The sequence below is a fragment of the Cryptotermes secundus genome, unplaced genomic scaffold (genome assembly GCF_002891405.2).
Source record: "Cryptotermes secundus unplaced genomic scaffold, Csec_1.0 scaffold632, whole genome shotgun sequence".
Classification (NCBI taxonomy): domain Eukaryota; kingdom Metazoa; phylum Arthropoda; class Insecta; order Blattodea; family Kalotermitidae; genus Cryptotermes; species Cryptotermes secundus.
The window spans coordinates 1,343,952-1,349,724 of record NW_019738356.1 but is presented as its reverse complement, the minus strand read 5'-3'; the positions used below and the strand labels follow the sequence as shown (position 1 = coordinate 1,349,724).

At 45.1% G+C, this 5,773-nt stretch overlaps 1 protein-coding gene across 2 annotated transcripts in view; it reads left to right on the top strand.

Moving 5' to 3' along the window:
* Nucleotides 1-5,773, top strand: part of LOC111870860 (brain tumor protein) — a 340,351-nt gene that overhangs the window by 165,908 nt on the left and 168,670 nt on the right. For both annotated transcript variants that reach the window (XM_033754020.1, XM_023863452.2), the window contains exon 2: nucleotides 2,288-2,337. The gene's annotated coding sequence lies outside the window, so the exon portion shown is untranslated. The remainder of the gene's footprint in view (nucleotides 1-2,287; nucleotides 2,338-5,773) is intronic.

The following is a 5,773-nucleotide window of genomic DNA, read 5'->3' as shown; positions in this document are numbered from 1 at the left end:
AATCACTTATGAAGCGACCTCTAGTGGTGCTTTTGCACCATATGAACTTGGTAACTGTTTAGTCAAGGGTCATGCAAAAGACCCTCGACATGGGAGATATTTCCACAGTTCTCTCCTAACGACGAGCAGAATTTTTTGTTTTCGGAGTCTGCCATAGTTTGTTTCTTGCCCGAGAGGGACAGAAGAGTAAGATTGACAGCAAAAGTCGAAAGCACTTGATTCTATCCCTCCTGTATTTTTTTCCCCCGATGTAAGTTTGTAGAAAATGAAATTTTGGTACCCTGGAGTAACCCTCGACTTCCTTTCGGAATTGTCCCGCTCATGAGTGCTTTGTCTCGTTATCCCGAAAAATTGTTTCGGGGCACATATCTGCCAAGGAACCGGGATAACTTAGTCGGTATAGTAACGGGCTCCGGGCTGGAGCGCCTAGGTTCGATTCCCGGGAGTGGTAAGAAATTTTTCTTACAGCGTCCAGACCTGCTTTGGGGCCCACCCAAGCCTCCTGTCGAATGGGTGATGGTGGTTTCCCCAGGGGTAAAATCGCGGGGACGTGAAGCTGACGACTCACCATCAACTAGTGCCGAGGTTACGAATGGTGTATGTGTTCGTGGCATGGCCCAAACCCATACTGGTGTTAACAGTGTCCCGTAGATAACCCAATTCGTGGCAGATGTCTGAACTAGCGTTGCCAGGAATTTCATGATTACACTATAGTTATACCGTAAAAGTTCGAATGAATTTTTTTTTCGCCTTTTACTACTATAAAAATTCCGTGGCTTGTAGTCCGCAAGCGAACTATACCGACCGAGCGACTGCCGCTTGTCAGCGAAGTTAGTGCCAACTTAAGCAGATAGATAGCTCACAAATGGATATAAAATGTAAAACATATGATTCGAACCTGTTTCTCAACATATCCTCCACCAGCATCCATACAATTGTCCCAACGCTTTGCCAGCGCCTTGAGAACCGCAGCATAGNAAATTCCGTGGCTTGTAGTCCGCAAGCGAACTATACCGACCGAGCGACTGCCGCTTGTCAGCGAAGTTAGTGCCAACTTAAGCAGATAGATGGCTCACAAATGGATATAAACATTTCTTTACGAATATTCTTTGCATTGAGTCCCTTTTCCCACAGAAAACAGAACGTTGTTCTTCGGTAGTACAATCTTCAAACACGGTCGCCATTTTGACTACTGAAAGCAAACTCTGAAGATGCGCATGCGTGTCTGTTACCTTTACTTTTTTGTTTAGTTAAAATCATGTCTACAAAAAAGGCCTAGACAATGCCCGTACGACCCTCTGTAGCACATTCTTTTCTGTCACCTCGCGATTTTGAAACACAGCTCTTAACTCTATGAGTATATTTGTTTGTACATATATTTCTTTTGTAAAAAAACAATTTATGAAATTTGTTTACGAAGCAACAGACTCCTTGCACAAATGTTTAACTGTAACTGACTGTGGGTAGTCTTTTTTGCTGTTCTCAGACAAAATGTCCAACATTGGCTGCCCAGACTGTTACCAAGCTGGACTAAGCGGCTATGTAATGACACAGCTCTTCTGTTTCCATTTGTGACGTACACTATTTACCGACTGGCCCTCTTCTGTTGGCTTAGCAATAAGTGGCACAGTTCTGGACCTAGTATTCGGGATATGTTCCGTTGGGATCGCTGCCAGGACGGCGGCTGTACTGGCTCAGGTTTTTCATAGTTTTCCCCAGTATCTTCGGGCACACGCTGGCCTATTATTTTTTTGCTAGTGGGGCGGGACTAAGTCCCTTGTACTGCGGCCACTTCTGGCCTACTGTACCAGCCCCAGATGATAGGTGAGGGTGATTGTGGGCCAATTGGTGGAATGAAGATTGGCAGGGGAAACCGAAGTACTCGGAGAAAACCTACCCCAGCGCCAATTTGTCCTCCACAAATCCCACTTGACCAGACCCGGGATCGAACCCGGGCCGCCGCAATTGGAAGCCAGCGACTAACCGCTTGAGCTATGGAGCGGCCTAAATGCTGGCCTAGCTAAATGATTAAACGACTACCGCTTCCTTTTATATCCATTCTGATTCATTGTTCACCACTTACTTATAGTTTAGGCCCTGACAGTTTCGTACAGTGAACCACGAAAGAGAAATAACTCGTACGTAGACCCGTGCGCCGTTGTGTTGTGCCTGGGTGTCAAGTACGGTGGAGGATAGATTGTGTGTTTGTATGACCGTAGAATATCCTTTAAGTGTATTGATTCATGAGACGAAATATGACAACTTTTTCTTTTGTCATATGTTTCAGTTGCAAACGACTTGAAGAAGCGATGCTTGCTTAAGGCGGAGTTCGCGGCGGTAAGTATTCACTTTTCATTAGCGCCCGTTAGCCTGAAAGAGTAGATTCGTAGATGGAAGAACTTTATGTTGAAGTTGAGACAGCGGTGACGATGAAGAGGGCTGTCAAAAGGATTTTCCTCTTCTACACAATCTCCCGACCGGCTCTGGGGCTTACCCAGACTTCCATTAAGTGGGTACCGGAAGCGCTATCCCCTTGAGTAAAGTGGCTGGAGCGTGAAGCTGGCCTGATGCATAATTAATTAGCAAACGGACAAGTTTACCTCTATCAGAGTACCATTCTACTTGTCTTCTTGGATATGGCGCCATGTATTGCGGTGAAAGTTAGCCGACATTTCGGGTGAACGTGCTGCCTCCATCTTCAGGCTCTGACATGTGCTACACAAGCAACGGACAAATATTGCGCTTTTTACTTAGGTCTCTGTGTAACCAAGATTTTCATATCGGACGCACTTCGCTTGCTGCTTGCATAGCTAGTTCACGACCCTGAAGATGGAGTCAAATAATTACTCTGAAACGTCGGTGAACTGTTTGCCGGACAAGTCATCACTGTCAAGAAAGTAATAAATACTCTTCGGGTAACTTTTAGTTCGTCAGTAGAAATAGTTAAGGTAAAAGAAGGTAAAGCTATCGCTGTAACAGGCCGTGGAGGCCCATAGGGTTGTGAGACGTCGAGGCTCCCACATCTTCTCTAGACAGTCCGCTCACAGATGGCGGTAAGGTTGTGAGCCTTACACGCTGGCCGCCCTTTACCCCCACGAAGATTCGTGGTACTCATTTATATTAGAGGCTGAGTCGACCCCACGGCCATACTGCGCCTGGAAGGATTACGTCAAGTGAAAAATATAATTACCTCATCAGGAATCGAACCCGCAACCTTCCGGATTGTAGCATAGTGCCTCAACCAACTACAGTACCGTGTGCCTTCCAATATATATGTTAATATTCGTTAAAACAGTACAGTTACAGCGGTTGGTTTCTTTATTGGCAGGTTGGGTAGTCGCGTTGTGTTAGTGTAAGTTGCTGTTTGCTCCGATATTGCGCTTTGTAATGCGCTAGATATGTATGAGCCTTTCTCAGAAATGTGCTGCCTCCATCATCACGGTAGAATACGGAATTGTATGCAGAATGAATGAATGTATAAGGGGTGGGCCTTCTCGGCCCTTGCACCGCGACCTGCGGTGATCTGTTGTGCCTCCGCTTGTGATTATCCCCTCAACAATCCTGCACTTCGAATGAAGCGCAGGATTTTGTACGTGGCGGCGTCGAAATAGTCACTTGGTTCCATAAAATATTGACCCAAGTGACGCAATCTTAAATAAGCTAAGGCCTCACATTCGCACAGGATATGTGTGGCTGTTTCATTTTCTTCTTGACACCTCTCACAAATTGTATGCAGAAAACAGAGGTATCCATTTCCTCCGAAAAATGGTATGTACCGGACTGCACGGCGGTACATTCCAGTTCCTAAGCCTTGTAAAATGTGTATGAGGCATCATCCTGGCCATGAAAACCTGGGTTCGTATTCCTGCTTGCATGTGTCACTCTTAATTGTGATTGGCTCGTCTAAATTTGGCCGTAATATGCTTATTAACGAGTCGTTCTAATTTTTTTAGTGTGCATTGTAATGAAGTCCATTTAGCTTTAAATAAGTGTTTACACATTACCCCGAGTTCAAGCAGATTTATCGCCATGTTGGGGTTACTCATGTCCATTAACACAGTTTTCTCTGCAGTTATTTAATTTGATGCTTCATATAGCTAGATACAGTTCCTGTTGCATATGTAGGATGCTTCAGTGAGACTCTTCATGTTGTCATACATTTTCGTCCCAGTACATCGCTTTATGACGATGCGCATTACGAAAATTCGTTCTTAACGACCTAAAATAATGAATACTGTCGGCTTTTCTTATTATCTGAATGCGAACTCGTTTAACCGTGAGCCCTTCCGAACAAAAACGAATACGTGCGAACGGGAAACAAACCCACGGAACGTTGCGCAGTCAGTTCTACATACGCTCAGCGTCTTGAATACGATTTTGATGTTTTTTGACAATTTTTGTAGCCTATATCGTGATGATCGTGGCTGGTAGGACTACCAAAAGAACCTTCTAGGAAGCTTGTAGCGTAATGTGATATGTTTTATATATATCATTTCGGAGCCAGGCTATCGCAGTCTTCATAGGGAGTGGTTACGGGCTGGAAGATAGAGAGGGGTCGGAGTTCGAGTCCATGTAGGGTCAAGAATTTTCTTCGTGTCCAGAACTTTTCAGAGGCCCATCCAGCTTCCTGTCCAATAGGTACCGGAGGCTCTTTCCCCGGGAGTAAAGCGGCCGGAGCGTTAAGCTTTCCACTCTCCTCCAACTAGTGCCGAGGTCAAGAAAATGTGGATTTATAGATCCACTCCCCTACACGCCTTTATGGCGTAGTGCTTAATTAGTTAAGCACAGGGACAACTTCTTTTATGTTTCATTTCAGGCTGTAGCATTGGTTATGTATATTTTTTCCATGGGGCGGCTTATCTCCGTTTCTTTTGGTAATCTGGATCATAGCCCCGAATTATAATATTGTGCCTATGGGATTGAGCGAACTTCATTACAAAATTTCTCGCTTCTCTTGCTTCCTGCAAGAGCGTAACTATTCATGCGAGCGAGAACTGACTGCATATTAAGTTACCCTGGCGAGATGGTGTTCATGCAGTTTATGAATAATTCGGATTACTCCTTTGACCCCCTCTTCATGTGACCTAAATAAGAGCTGTCACTCATGAACGTAAGAAGGATCCGCCTTACATCCTTGGTACATTCCTTCACCATAACAGTTCGTGTATTTATTTATTGAATGACGTTTACATGGTGTCTGTAAGAAGTAATAGTGGGAGGCTTGCTATACGCGGGGGTTGCATATAAAAGCGCGTAAAACAGGAACCTCCCTGATCGAATACTAACTTTGGGAGATATAGGAAACGGCATGGTCGAGACAAAATGGTGGGGAATGTCGGGAAACTGCGCGCGCAAGTCACTGGGCATGCGCAGGACCTTCTACCGCAGCCACGGGTAAGGCTAGATGTTTTTCCTAGAACTAAAATAGAAACGCGGGTAACTGAAGCGCGTATAACGACAATCATCTGAAGTCGCAGTTCCGAGGCAATCAGTTTAACCGCAATCTTCAAGTTGGTAAGGGAACTGTTCCAGTAGTTTTCTGTTTCGAAGTATATTTTCTTGCCGTCTTGTAGGAGAAACGTACGAACGCTACCGAAACGTTTGGAAGTGAAGTTCTCACATCGGCGAATATGAAGAGTCCTGGGATATAACGCCGTGTAGTCCGGTGAAATTCGATCGACGTTTCGGAGGAACATCGCCTTTATACTCAGGGTCGAAGAGTGAAGCCAAGAGACAGACACGTAGGATCGCTTTTCTGCTGAAATATTGCGCC